Source organism: Rutidosis leptorrhynchoides, chromosome 10 (assembly GCF_046630445.1).
Source record: "Rutidosis leptorrhynchoides isolate AG116_Rl617_1_P2 chromosome 10, CSIRO_AGI_Rlap_v1, whole genome shotgun sequence".
Classification (NCBI taxonomy): domain Eukaryota; kingdom Viridiplantae; phylum Streptophyta; class Magnoliopsida; order Asterales; family Asteraceae; genus Rutidosis; species Rutidosis leptorrhynchoides.
In genome coordinates, this window is record NC_092342.1 from 53,383,364 (window position 1) to 53,399,708 (window position 16,345).

Here is a 16,345-nt window from a genome sequence, read left to right on the forward strand (position 1 = left end):
GCTACAAAGAGCGTTTCAAAACAGTATGATAAAGTATATGTTAACCGTGGGCACTTGGTAACTAACTTAACGTTTATACCCCCTGAAAGTACACTTGGCAAGTGCGTATGTTTAAGAAGTATTAAACACTCGTTAAATGCTAGCGCTACTAGCCCGAGTGGGGATGTCAAACCCTATGGATCCATATCTAAGATTCGCGTTCACGGTTCAAAAACCAATGATTAAACGTTACCGAGCTAAAGGGAATGTTTATGCCGTTGTATAACCCACACATATATAAGTTTAAGTACTTGTGCCTAGTATGTAAAACATAAAATCTGCATGTATTCTCAGTTCCCAAAATAAGTTAAAGTAAAAAGGGAATGCTATAACTCACAATGATAATGTAGTCGTAAAGTCGGTCCGGTAAAGGTGTGCAAGTAAACGGTCCGAAAGTCCTCAACCTAAGGCAAATAGTACTAAGTCAGTAATTCGTATTAATAGGTTTAAAAGTATGTATTTAAGGTCTTAAGGGTCATCATCATTCATCATTAAACAAAAGGCGTAAGGTAGGTTTCGTTTATGAAAGTAGTTTAAAACAAAGTCTGACTTCAGTCAGTCACCACGGCCTCTACCCTTACTGAATTAAGGTGAAACCAGTGGCCATGGCTCCGTATATGAGTCCCTTAAGTGTGGTAAAATTTACAGAAGCAAACTCGTCTTGGTTTGACCGTGGCGATGGTCTAAGTGCGAGTAGGTCAGAAATTTCTGCACAACGTTAAAGGACATAGTAACGATCGGAGGGCCATAAATCCTAAACCGTAACTCCGATTAAGACGAGTCCTATATGAAAAGTTATCTACTCGAAAAGATATATCTAAAAATCAAGGTTAGAACAGCCCAGGTCTACTGGTCTGTTACAGAATCACCAGACCAGTAGCTTTTGGACAGAACAGTGAGTTTAAAAGGGTTCCGGTGGTCTTGGTGCTTGATGTTCATCATGGTTCTCATCCTTGATGCATATAGCTTCAAGTGTACAACTCATTGATGTATCTACATCATCTTAACCAAGTTTTGACCATCATAACCCATGTGCAAGTCTAAGACATGAAACACAACTCACTTAAGAGTTGTATGAAGTTTGATGAACCAAAGTTGCATCAAAGTCTTAGATCTAACACATACATGGAATTTAAAGCTAATAACAAGTTACAAACTTGAAAGTAAACTAACTAATCAAGATCATAAGTAGTAGAACATAGTTCTTAGTTTGATCTTGAAGATCCAAGACTCAAAAGTCTAGATCCAAAGTTATATTTAAAGAAAACTTATTTGTGTGTTCTTGAACTTTCAAGGTTAACTTAATTTGTTCAAGAGATATGAGATCAAGACTAACTTGTAGTACTTGACCATATAAACTAACTACATGAAATTAAAGTGCATAAATTGAAGAAGTAAACTTAAATAAACAAGAAAAAGATTCATGGTTGTTCATAGTTTTAAAGATTCAACCAAAGTTGATCTTTAAGTAAAGTAAACTTTAAGTTTACTTCCATGACTTACAAGTATGATTTTATACAACCATGAACTTAAATCTTTTGATGCAACATATGTAGAACATAAACTAGTAAGCTTAGTTCTTGTTTGTTCTTGTAAATACAAGATAAAAATGAAGAATAAACTAGGTAGTTTGATTCTTGAAAACATGTAAGAAAACAACTAGTAAGTAAGTAACAATAATCAAGTAAACAATTACAACTAACAAAAGATTATAACAATCAAAGAATGATGATGATTTAAGGGTGTTAGGATTCGGTTTTGGCCAAGAAAGAAGAGAGAAATTATGTTCATGTTACTTACAATTTTGAAAGAAAAAGAGAGGAAAGTTGAGAGAATAAGTGTGTGTGTGAAATGAGAGAGTTCTAGTGAATAAGGTAATGAAATTTGAACACAAAACTCCCCTTGTATTCCCCTTAGGCCGACGGTTTACTTCTTCCAAGGGAGGAGGGATTAAACCACAAGATACTTGCAAGTAAAGCCTTACAAAAGTTGGTTAAAATGGTGGTTTTCATGGGGATTACATGCAACTAGATTCCTAGTCTTTCAAACTAACTAGTTAAACATGAAACTAATACTTACAAGTCTAAGTGGACTAGTTAATCCATTTAAATGGGTAGCGTGGGCTTGTAAGCCCAAAGTCATAAGTCTATTAACTTAAAACAAGCCCAAGTTCCAATAATAACAAGTTAAGCCCAACAAAGCCCAAGTAACTAACTAATAGCCTTAGTTAATTAAAATGATTAATAAATTTAATCATGAATGTAAATAATATCTAAAAATATTATTCGTGAAAGTTCCGGGTGTCACAAAGACGTTTCGGGCCATTAAAGTCAAGTTCGGGCAATCATGGCAACATGTAAATGTAATAACGTACATTCATTTAAACACGCGCATTAATAATAATAATTATTAATAAAATAACGTTGGAAATTCCAGGGTCGTTACATTACCCACATGTTAAAGAAAATTTCGTCCCGAAATTTAAGCTGAGGTAGATGGAGGAGTCGGGAAAAGGTGAGGATACTTCCGCATCATTTGATCCTCTCGTTCCCAAGTAAACTCAGGTCCTCGTTTGGCATTCCATCGTACTCGGACGATCGGAATCTTATTGCGTTTCAAAGTTTTGATCTCACGATCCATGTGTAATGACCCGGAATTTTCCGACCAAATTATACTTATGAGATTAATATTTACATAAATTAAACCATACCAACATGATAAGCAATCTAAATTGTTGAGACTTGTGTTTTTGAAAAGAGTTTTTACACAACGTTTGACCGTCCAATATGATCGATGATATCACGAACTATATAACATACGATAATTATACGTTTGTGTATATATATGTATTTATATATATTTAACATGATCTAAGGATGGTTTAACATCTCATTGTATACTAATGACAATGAGTTATAAGTATATTTTGAAAATTACTAACTTAAGTTTTCAAAACGATAACTATACATAACATTCTTTGATATATATACTTATAATCTATAATGCTTATACATGTATCGTATATATAATGTATTTAATCACTTTTTAAGGACTTAAATACATAAAACAATATAAGTATATTCACAAAAGATAGCTATATTTGAATTCTCGTTCCGTTTCCTCAAGATTTCTATACGTATATTTAGGGTATATGTACTCGTATCATACCCAGCTTCTATACGTATTTACTATTGGTATATACACATCAAATCAACATCCTAATCAACATTATTACTACCCTAGATATGAGGTAACTAGAATTTGTCAAGTAGTATGAATTATTAGTAAGAAAACAAAATTAGGAATCCTTTTCTTTCTTTATAAACTAAAAACGTTTTTATAAATGAACACCATTTCTTCACTCCATTTTCTCATACCTACACCCTCATTTCTCTCTCAAAATACTCCTAACTTCATACTTGATCATCTTCAAGCATTTTCCCCATCATTTAGCTTCAATTACAAGTCTTAAACACCATAATAAAACTCTTTCAAGAACAAATCAAAATAACCACCCATTTGAAGAAGTTTACGTCCAACCTTTTGATCTAACTCCACCACTCTTTGATTCCTAGATTATTTATTTTCTTTTGCAGTAACTTTGTCCAAGTAACTTGAGGTAGTAACCTTGTTCATAATCTTATTCAATTCATATTCATATAGCTATCTTATTTTGTGGTATAAAATTTTAACAACAAGAACATAGTTTGAATGATTTCAAACTTGTTCGCAAACTAAATAGATCCTTCTAAATTGACTTTTAAAACACTTCAAGACCTGTAATATATCATAATGATATGCTAACCTAACAAGATATAACTTGGTTTTACAAAGAACATCTTAAAAACCGAATCTACGTCGTCGGAGTGCAACCGGGGGCTGTTTTGGGTTGGATAATTAAAAACCATCTTGAACTTTGAATTGGAAGTTCATGTTCTGGAAAAATGATATTTCTTATGAATATGTTAACACATAAAAATTTTATGGTTTAACTCAAAGTGCAAGTATTTTTAGAAAAATGATCATTAAATGTTGTTTTTATGATGGAAAATGATCACTTTCATAAGTTTCACCAAAGTTTGACCTATAACCTATGATTTCGAATGCAAACTAAGGTATTTTCAGTTCATATTCTTAAATTTTGTCTCGATCCAAGGAAGTGGCAAGTTGAACCAACAAAAACGGAGTTGTAATGAAGAAAGTACGACTAAAACAAGATTGGGTATCCGAAGCTAGTTTAGCGACGAAAATATTTGGAGAAAAAGTAAATTAATCATATCTTTTCTAATTAATATGATATTTTATATATAATTACTTATGATTTGATTTTATATATTTCAGGACCACCCGTAAACAACCCGAGAAGATTAATCATAAGACCTCATGATTGTACGCAACACGTCATTTGACAACACGGTACTTTATGTACGCAACACGTCATTTGAAAACATGGTACCATGGGTTGAGATTAATTCTGATCAATACGAATACGATGGAGTCTTTATTTATTTTATTTAAACAACTAATTGTGGACCACTAACATCGAACTGCTAACTACGGACTAAGAAAATATTAAAAGTATTAAAAGTATATATATATGTAACGATTACTTAAAAAGAAAATATGTTGATATATTATATATATGGTTAGGTTCGTGATATCTATCGGAGACCAAGTCGAATTAAATACCTTCAAGGCAAAATGTGAGTTTCATTTGCTCCCTTTTTAATTGCTTTTGCAATATATATTTTTGGGCTGAGAATACATGCGCTGCTTTTATAAATGTTTACAAAATAGACACAAGTACTTAAAAATATATTCTACGTTGAGTTGTACCACTGGCATATTTCTCTGTAGCTTGATAACTACTATTTACATGGGTATTGTAAACGCGAATCCTGTTGATAGATCTATCGGGCATGACAACCCCAACCGGACTGGACGACCAGTATTCATCGGTTGCACAGTACTTCATTTTGGTGACTACACTTGGTACGGTGTAGTGAGATTTCATAATAAAGGGAATATGCGACGTTGATTAAATGTTAAGTATGGTTACCAAGTGCTCAACCACTTAGAATGCTTTACATACACTTGCGAGTGTATTATGTTTATGATTATGAAATCTTGTGGTCTATTAACATATTGAAATGATTGTTATGATAAACCTATGAACTCACCAACCTTTTGGTTGACACTTTAAAGCATGTTTATTCTCAGGTACAAATTAAGTCTTTCGCTGTGCATTTGCTCAATATAAGGACATTACTTGGAGCCGATCATCGCAATGGGACCAAATGTTGATGAGTTCATCCAGGTGGATTAGGACGGGTCCTTTCAGTTGGTATCAGAGCGGTGGTCATAGAGAACCAGGTTTTGCATTAGTGTGTCTAACTAGTAGTTGTTAGGATGCATTAATGAGTCTGGACTTCGACCGTGTCTACATGTCAAAAGTTTTGCTTATCATTTCTAGTCGGAAATCATCTGCTTATCATCCTTAGGAAATTACCTGCTTATCATTCATAAGTATATACACGTTTTACTACATTTACTGCATTGATAGTGTATAGACGAATTCTTATCTTAGCATATCTGTTATTGTGAACTTTGACCGATATCTTTTCAAAGATTCTCCGTAATTTACGGGATTTTGGTATTATATATACATATGTAAATTATGTATTGAAGAGTACCAAATCTAACTCCTATAATCTATTCCATACCAAAAATTCATTTTTCCCATTATACAAGATGGATTCCGCATCTAGTTCGAATTCCTCAGATTCTGACAGTTATGCCGATATAGATTTCCATTCGAGCTCCGAAAGCAGCGTCACCGGAATGGATCAACCAATTTCCCATCATCTATTATGGATGAATTGGGGATGGGTTCGTAATATACTAAATCACTGGAGACAAGAAGAAGGTGATCCATTCCATCCACCAAATTTCCCTCTTGGCGATGAATCTGAAGCACTTACCGGCGAACCTATTCGAAACACCATTTTCTCTCTCATTTCTAGAGTATCTCGTCACGATTATATTCTATCCCATATTACAAATCTTGTTCATTCGCTCGCTCCAACCGCCAATCATCCCGGTGTACTAGCAGAAGTTAACGAACTTTGCGTGACGGCTTTGGAGAACATGGTGCGAAGGTTGCAAACACCAGCAGCAGCACCAGCAGCATAATCAGCACCACCATCAATAACATCAACAATACCATCATCACCACTAACAAACAACATCCGCATCACACGTCTCGACATCATAATCTGTCCCACAAACATCAACATCATACGCACCATAGATACCAAGGAGTACCAACAATAATGAACGATGAAGTATTGATCCATAACTTCATTGATATTCTGCGAAGAATATGTGGTTTCAAAAAGTTTTAGAGATTTCTTATTCTAGCTCAAACCGAAAAGCAAATGAGATTAATATCATATTAACTCATTAAATTCATGATTTCATCTGAAGAAAATATATATGTATATATGTTTTCATAAAGATTGTAATTAAAAGTTCTTTTGTACAAAATAATAATGGTGAAATTTTTTTTTAACTGGTAGGTAATACCCGAGGAATAATTAGATTTCACCTTAATAAGTTACATTGTACATTCGTCGAAGCTAATTCAACAGTCATTTACTATCCTACTTACAACCACCGATATACGTATCCGTTCACCGCAGAATAACCATTTTCATTCAATTTCATATTTGGATTTTGACTTCCCAGAATCCAACAAGTGGCATAAGAAGAAAACATATGACAAAATAAAATCTGTTAGAAACAAACAAATTAACTATAAAAAATTTTGTTAAGAATCCACGCTAACTGTTCCAGCTAACTGTTCCTAGCTAACTGATTACATTTTATTTATCGCAGTTTATTTATCGCAATTTAATTATCGCACTTTTAATTATCGTCATTTAATTTCTGTAATTATTTTACGCACTTTAAATATCGGGACATGTATACAATGTTTTGACATATCATATCGACACATCTGTATATATTATTTGGAATCACCATAGACACTCTATATGCAGTAATGATCGAGTTCTCTATACAGGGTTGAGGTTGATTCTACAATAATATATATAGTTTGAGTTGTGATCGAGTCTGAGACGTATACGGGTCACGACACGTATTAATTAATTCGTATATTATATATTAAACTATATAGGAATTATTGGACTGTTACTGTGGACTATCGACTGTGGACTAATGACATTGGACAATTAAAATGAATTAAAATATTGATTATAACATATGAAACTAAACATTTCTTCAAGATTGCCACTTGATTTCATCTTAAACCTTATTGTATCTCGACGATTACAATCAGCGTTCAAATCTATCATGATTCTTAAAAATACCTCAATCGAGAGGATAAACTAACCGCACTTCATCTACGGAAGAAAAGATTGATGCATATAGTTATGCACCTGAAAAGCCCTCGAAAACTGAGTAAACGTTTGACACGTATCTGTTCTAGTTCCTTTGACATTGTTATTACCGAAGATCGTTTTGCAATCCCTTTCCAAAGTAGCTAATTTTGTCACAGCTCTAGCAAGTCAACTCCGACTTTTCATCCGAAACAACTTTATTATAACCGCGATATATATGCGTACTCTTTATTGTTACTGGGGAACCTTTTATATTCCACAATATTACCATCAGCGATTAATCATTCTAAAAAAAACACAATTCTCCTGAAACTACCTCGATTTGATAACCGATGACTCAGATCAGTTAACTTTGAAAATGCTGACGAAGCAGCATGTTGTAGATGATCTTAATGGCCAAAAGTTTGATGATAAAGAAAGGAGTGTTAGGAACACTCGATAGAAAATTTAGTACCGAAAAGTGGATTATGCGAAACTATGAAGAAAGCCGTGGACAAATCATAAAGAATAAGTTTGCCTTCAAAGAATCTAAATGATTCTGTGCCTGCTGAAATCGTTAGCAAACATCTTATTTCTCATTCTAAACCTTCACAGACAAATCTTCTTCATCATCCATTGATATTAGAAATTCTAAGATATTCTCGTATGTTCTATTATAAATATCCTCCATATTTCTGGCGATATTTTCACAACTATTCTTATCTGAGATCATTTATCTCTCTGTAATATCTGCAACATAAAAGAAACTATGTTAGTTTCTAAATTCTAAAACCTTCGAGTTTAAAATATGAATGTTTTGAAGTAGTGTTGGGAACTGAAGCATGGATTAGTATAATATAATGACACTTGATCAACGTCATTATATTACAGTAAGTCATGCTGAGTTTCTAATGAAGCATGATGATTCACAGTACCATCATCATGTGCCATTTACACGACTCTTACATTCTATCTAATCTCTAAACATATCAAGAGAATATTTTTCTGGATGACTCGGTCTTCTCCAGGGTATTCTGGTAATTTAACAAATCAAAATCGTTTTATTAACATTTTCTTCTTAGAGCATTAGCTATGTTCATTCTGAATTTCATATCTACGAATTCCGGACCATTACTCGCTTGACTCGAAGTCGGGAAGAGAAAACAAAAGCATGAAGCTCCGAAAAATAATGAAGAATATAAACTTCGATAATAACCCCGAAATTACAAACCATGTATATCGATGCAGATAGCAATATAGAGACACGGGAGAATTAGAAACACTATAAACACAAGAGTATATTAGAAGTAAATAGATTCTTCTGGTGGTAGATGAAAAAGAAGAATGACAGATATAAAAGTTAGGAGTATATCAAGAATCAGGACTGGATGGAGCATATTGATGAATGCTTTAAAGTAAGAATCAAGGGAGAAAGAATAGAAGGTGTGAGTCGTGGAAAATAAGGAAACGAAGGGGTGAATTTATAGTGAAATATCTGACAGAGCAATCGAAACAGATTATTGCATATAATCAAAGAAGATCCTGATTTCCTTAATCACCAAAGAACCAAATCTTATTACGTAAGATTCTCTTTAAATCCCTTAAATCCCGAAAATCAATCATAACTACGTCATCGGTTAAGACGAATATATTTTACTCATCTCACTCTTTTACGATAGTCTAATTTATATTCTTCGCATAATCGAATCGTTTTATCTACATTACTCAATGATGATAAAACTCCATTATCACCTTATATTTGTCATGGAAACCTTCTTATTGTTATCCATAACAACCTCTATCAAATTTCGGGGACGAAATTTCTTTAACGGGTAGGTATTGTAATGACCCGAAATTTTCCGACCAAATTATACTTATGACATTAATATTTACATAAATTAAACCATACCAACATGATAAGCAATCCAAATTGTTGAGACTTGTGTTTTTGAAAAGAGTTTTTACACAACGTTTGACCGTCCAATATGATCGATGATATCACGAACTATATAACATACGATAATTATACGTTTGTGTATATATATGTATTTATATATATTTAACATGATCTAAGGATGGTTTAACATCTCATTGTATACTAATGACAATGAGTTATAAGTATATTTTGAAAATTACTAACTTAAGTTTTCAAAACGATAACTATACGTAACATTCTTTGATATATATACTTATAATCTATAATGCTTATACATGTATTGTATATATAATGTATTTAATCACTTTTTAAGGACTTAAATACATAAAACAATATAAGTATATTCACAAAAGATAGCTATATTTGAATTCTCGTTCCGTTTCCTCAAGATTTCTATACGTATATCTAGGGTATATGTACTCGTATCATACCCAGCTTCTATACGTATTTACTATTGGTATATACACATCAAATCAACATCCTAATCAACATTATTACTACCCTAGATATGAGGTAACTAGAATTTGTCAAGTAGTATGAATTATTAGTAAGAAAACAAAATTAGGAATCCTTTTCTTTCTTTATAAACTAAAAACGTTTTTATAAATGAACACCATTTTTTCACTCCATTTTCTCATACCTACACCCTCATTTCTCTCTCAAAATACTCCTACCTTCATACTTGATCATCTCCAAGCATTTTCCCCATCATTTAGCTTCAATTACAAGCCTTAAACACCGTAATAAAACTCTTTCAAGAACACATCAAAATAACCACCCATTTGAAGAAGTTTACTTCCAACCTTTTGATCTAACTCCACCACTCTTTGATTCCTAGATTATTTATTTTCTTTTGCAGTAACTTTGTCCAAGTAACTTGAGGTAGTAACCTTGTTCATAATCTTATTCAATTCATATTCATATAGCTATCTTATTTTGTGGTATAAAATTTTAACAACAAGAACATAGTTTGAATGATTTCAAACTTGTTCGCAAACTAAATAGATCCTTCTAAATTGACTTTTAAAACACTTCAAGACCTGTAATATATCATAATGATATGCTAACCTAACAAGATATAACTTGGTTTTACAAAGAACATCTTAAAAACTGAATCTACGTCGTCGGAGTGCAACCGGGGGCTGTTTTGGGTTGGATAATTAAAAACCATCTTGAACTTTGAATTGGAAGTTCATGTTCTGGAAAAATGATATTTCTTATGAATATGTTAACACATAAAAATTTTATGGTTTAACTCAAAGTGCAAGTATTTTTAGAAAAATGATCATTAAATGTTGTTTTTATGATGGAAAATGATCACTTTCATAAGTTTCACCAAAGTTTGACCTATAACCTATGATTTCAAATGTAAACTAAGGTATTTTCAGTTCATATTCTTAAATTTTGTCTCGATCCAAGGAAGTGGCAAGTTGAACCAACAAAAACGGAGTTGTAATGAAGAAAGTACGACTAAAACAAGATTGGGTATCCGAAGCTAGTTTAGCGACGAAAATATTTGGAGAAAAAGTAAATTAATCATATCTTTTCTAATTAATATGATATTTTATATATAATTACTTATGATTTGATTTTATATATTTCAGGACCACCCGTAAACAACCCGAGAAGATTAATCATAAGACCTCATGATTGTACGCAACACGTCATTTGACAACACGGTACTTTATGTACGCAACACGTCATTTGACAACATGGTACCATGGGTTGAGATTAATTCTGATCAATACGAATACGATGGGGTCTTTATTTATTTTATTTAAACAACTAATTGTGGACCACTAACATCGAACTGCTAACTACGGACTAAGAAAATATTAAAAGTATTAAAAGTATATATATGTAACAATTACTTAAAAAGAAAATATGTTGATATATTATATATATGGTTAGGTTCGTGATATCTATCGGAGACCAAGTCGAATTAAATACCTTCAAGGCAAAATGTGAGTTTCATTTGCTCCCTTTTTAATTGCTTTTGCAATATATATTTTTGGGCTGAGAATACATGCGCTGCTTTTATAAATGTTTACAAAATAGACACAAGTACTTAAAAATATATTCTACGTTGAGTTGTACCACTGGCATATTTCTCTGTAGCTTGGTAACTACTATTTACATGGGTATTGTAAACGCGAATCCTGTTGATAGATCTATCGGGCATGACAACCCCAACCGGACTGGACGACCAGTATTCAACGGTTGCACAGTACTTCGTTTTGGTGACTACACTTGGTACGGTATAGTGAGATTTCATAATAAAGGGAATATGCGACGTTGATTAAATGTTAAGTATGGTTACCAAGTGCTCAACCACTTAGAATGCTTTACATACACTTGCGAGTGTATTATGTTTATGATTATGAAATCTTGTGGTCTATTAACATATTGAAATGATTGTTATGATAAACCTATGAACTCACCAACCTTTTGGTTGACACTTTAAAGCATGTTTATTCTCAGGTACAAATTAAGTCTTCCGCTGTGCATTTGCTCAATATAAGGACATTACTTGGAGCCGATCATCGCAATGGGACCAAATGTTGATGACTTCGTCCAGGTGGATTAGGACGGGTCCTTTCACCATGATCTCAACAGGTTCCTCCACAAAGTGGAGTTTGTCATCAATTGTAAGTTCTTCCAGTGGTATGATAAGTTCTGGTGCAGCAAGACACTTCTTCAAGTTTGACACGTGGAAGGTAGGATGAACTGAGCTCAATTGTGCTGGTAGATCCAAACGGTAAGCAACGGGTCCAACACGTTCCAAGATTTCAAAAGGACCAATGTATCGTGGGTTTAACTTTGCACGTTTTCCAAAACGGATCACACCTTTGCAAGGTGCAACCTTCAACATTACACGATCACCCACGTTGAATTCAAAGTCCTTACATTTAAGATCGGCATAACTCTTCTGACGATCACGGGCAGTCTTAAGTCTAGCTTGAATCTGAGCAATCTTCTCCGTCATTTCGTGGACTACCTTGGGTCCGGTGATTTACTTTTCGCCTACTTCAGCCCAACAAATAGGAGATCGGCACTTACGGCCATACAATGCTTCAAAAGGTGCAGCATTAATGCTCGAGTGATAACTGTTGTTGTACGAGAATTTGGCGAGTGGCAAATGCCTTTCCCAGGCCTTTCCAAAATCAATGACACATGCACACAACATGTCTTCCAAGGTTTGAATCGTTCGTTCACTTTGCCCGTCAGTCTGAGGATGATAAGCAGTACTCATGTCAAGACGAGTTCCCATGGCTTCTTGCAAGGAACGCCAAAATCTGGAAGCAAAACGGGGATCGTGATCTGAGATGATCGATAAAGGTACACCATGACGAGATACAACTTTATTGATGTATAATTGGGCAAGTCTTTCCATTGTATCAGTTTCCTTCATCGCTAGGAAGTGTGCAGATTTGGTGAGGCGGTCAACAATAACCCAAATGGTATCGTATCCGCCCACCGTCTTTGGCAGCTTGGTGATAAAATCCATTGTGATCCTTTCCCACTTCCATTGTGGGATCTCCGGTTGCTGAAGTAACCCAGAAGGTCTCTGATGCTCGGCTTTAACCTTCGAGCAAGTCAAACACTTACCAACATAAGTCGCAACGTCCTTCTTAAGATTCGGCCACCAATACTGTTCTTTAATGTAGTGACCCGAACGTTTCCATGTTTATATATATTAATTAAGATTGATGTTTACATGATTAAATTTTTCCAACATGTTAAGCAATCAAACTTGTTAAGACTTGATTAATTGAAATAGGTTTCATATAGACAATTGACCACCCAAGTTGACCGGTGATTCACGAACGTTAAAACTTGTAAAAAAAAAAAACTATATGATGACATATATATGGTTATATATATAGTTAACATGATATTATGATAAGTAAACATATCATTAATTACATTAACAATGAACTACATATGTAAAAACAAGACTACTAACTTAATGATTTTGAAACGAGACATATATGTAACGTTTATCGTTGTAACGACATTTAATGTATATATATCATATTAAGAGATATTCGTACATCATAATATCATGATAATATAATAATTTAAAATCTCTTTTGATATTATAAACATTGGGTTAACAACATTTAACAAGATCGTTAACCTAAAGGTTTCAAAACAACACTTACATGTAACGACTAACGATGACTTAACGACTCAGTTAAAATGTATATACATGTAGTGTTTTAATATGTATTTATACACTTTTGAAAGACTTCAATACACTTATCAAAAAACTTCTACTTAACAAAAATGCTTACAATTACATTCTCGTTCAGTTTCATCAACAATTCTACTCGTATGCACCCGTATTCGTACTCGTACAATACACAGCTTTTAGATGTATGTACTATTGGTATATACACTCCAATGATCAGCTCTTAGCAGCCCATGTGAGTCACCTAACACATGTGGGAACCATCATTTGGCAACTAGCAAGAAATATCTCATAAAATTACAAAAATATGAGTAATCATTCATGACTTATTTACATGAAAACAAAATTACATATCCTTTATATCTAATCCATACACCAACGACCAAAAACACCTACAAACACTTTCATTCTTCAATTTTCTTCATCTAATTGATCTCTCTCAAGTTCTATCTTCAAGTTCTAAGTGTTCTTCATAAATTCCAAAAGTTCTAGTTTCATAAAATCAAGAATACTTTCAAGTTTGCTAGCTCACTTCCAATCTTGTAAGGTGATCATCCAACCTCAAGAAATCTTTGTTTCTTACAGTAGGTTATCATTCTAATACAAGGTAATAATCATATTCAAACTTTGGTTCAATTTCTATAACTATAACAATCTTATTTCAAGTGATGATCTTACTTGAACTTGTTTTCGTGTCATGATTCTGCTTCAAGAACTTCGAGCCATCCAAGGATCCATTGAAGCTAGATCCATTTTTCTCTTTTCCAGTAGGTTTATCCAAGGAAATTAAGGTAGTATTGATGTTCATAACATCATTCGATTCATACATATAAAGCTATCTTATTCGAAGGTTTAAACTTGTAATCACTAGAACATAGTTTAGTTAATTCTAAACTTGTTCGCAAACAAAAGTTAATCCTTCTAACTTGACTTTTAAAATCAACTAAACACATGTTCTATATCTATATGATATGCTAACTTAATGATTTAAAACCTGGAAACACGAAAAACACCGTAAAACCGGATTTACGCCGTCGTAGTAACACCGCGGGCTGTTTTGGGTTAGTTAATTAAAAACTATGATAAACTTTGATTTAAAAGTTGTTATTCTGAGAAAATGATTTTTATTATGAACATGAAACTATATCCAAAAATTATGGTTAAACTCAAAGTGGAAGTATGTTTTCTAAAATGGTCATCTAGACGTCGTTCTTTCGACTGAAATGACTACCTTTACAAAAACGACTTGTAACTTATGTTTCCGACTAGAAACCTATATTTTTTTTGTTTAGATTCATAAAATAGAGTTCAATATGAAACCATAGCAATTTGATTCACTCAAAACGGATTTAAAATGAAGAAGTTATGGGTAAAACAAGATTGGATAATTTTTCTCATTTTAGCTACGTGAAAATTGGTAACAAATCTATTCCAACCATAACTTAATCAACTTGTATTATATATTATGTAATCTTGAGATACCATAGACACGTATACAATGTTTCGACCTATCATGTCGACACATCTATATATATTTCGGAACAACCATAGACACTCTATATGTGAATGTTGGAGTTAGCTATACAGGGTTGAGGTTGATTCCAAAATATATATAGTTTGAGTTGTGATCAATACTGAGATACATATACACTGGGTCGTGGATTGATTCAAGATAATATTTATCGATTTATTTCTGTACATCTAACTGTGGACAACTAGTTGTAGGTTACTAACGAGGACAGCTGACTTAATAAACTTAAAACATCAAAATATATTAAAAGTGTTGTAAATATATTTTGAACATACTTTGATATATATGTATATATTGTTATAGGTTCGTGAATCAACCAGTGGCCAAGTCTTACTTCCCGACGAAGTAAAAATCTGTGAAAGTGAGTTATAGTCCCACTTTTAAAATCTAATATTTTTGGGATGAGAATACATGCAGGTTTTATAAATGATTTACAAAATAGACACAAGTACGTGAAACTACATTCTATGGTTGAATTATCGAAATCGAATATGCCCCTTTTTATTAAGTCTGGTAATCTAAGAATTAGGGAACAGACACCCTAATTGACGCGAATCCTAAAGATAGATCTATTGGGCCTAACAAACCCCATCCAAAGTACCGGATGCTTTAGTACTTCGAAATTTATATCATATCCGAAGGGTGTCCCGGAATGATGGGGATATTCTTATATATGCATCTTGTTATTGTCGGTTACCAGGTGTTCACCATATGAATGATTTTTATCTCTATGTATGGGATGTGTATTGAAATATGAAATCTTGTGGTCTATTGTTACGATTTGATATATATAGGTTAAACCTATAACTCACCAACATTTTTGTTGACGTTTTAAGCATGTTTATTCTCAGGTGATTATTAAGAGCTTCCGCTGTTGCATACTTAAATAAGGACAAGATTTGGAGTCCATGCTTGTATGATATTGTGTAAAAACTGCGTTCAAGAAACTTATTTTGTTGTAACATATTTGTATTGTAAACCATTATGTAATGGTCGTGTGTAAACAGGATATTTTAGATTATCATTATTTGATAATCTACGTAAAGCTTTTTAAACCTTTATTGATGAAATAAAGGTTATGGTTTGTTTAAAAATGAATGCAGTCTTTGAAAAACGTCTCATATAGAGGTCAAAACCTCGCAACGAAATCAATTAATATGGAACGTTTTTAATCAATAAGAACGGGACATTTCAGTTGGTATCCGAGCGTTGGTCTTAGAGAACCAGAAAATTTGCATTAGTGT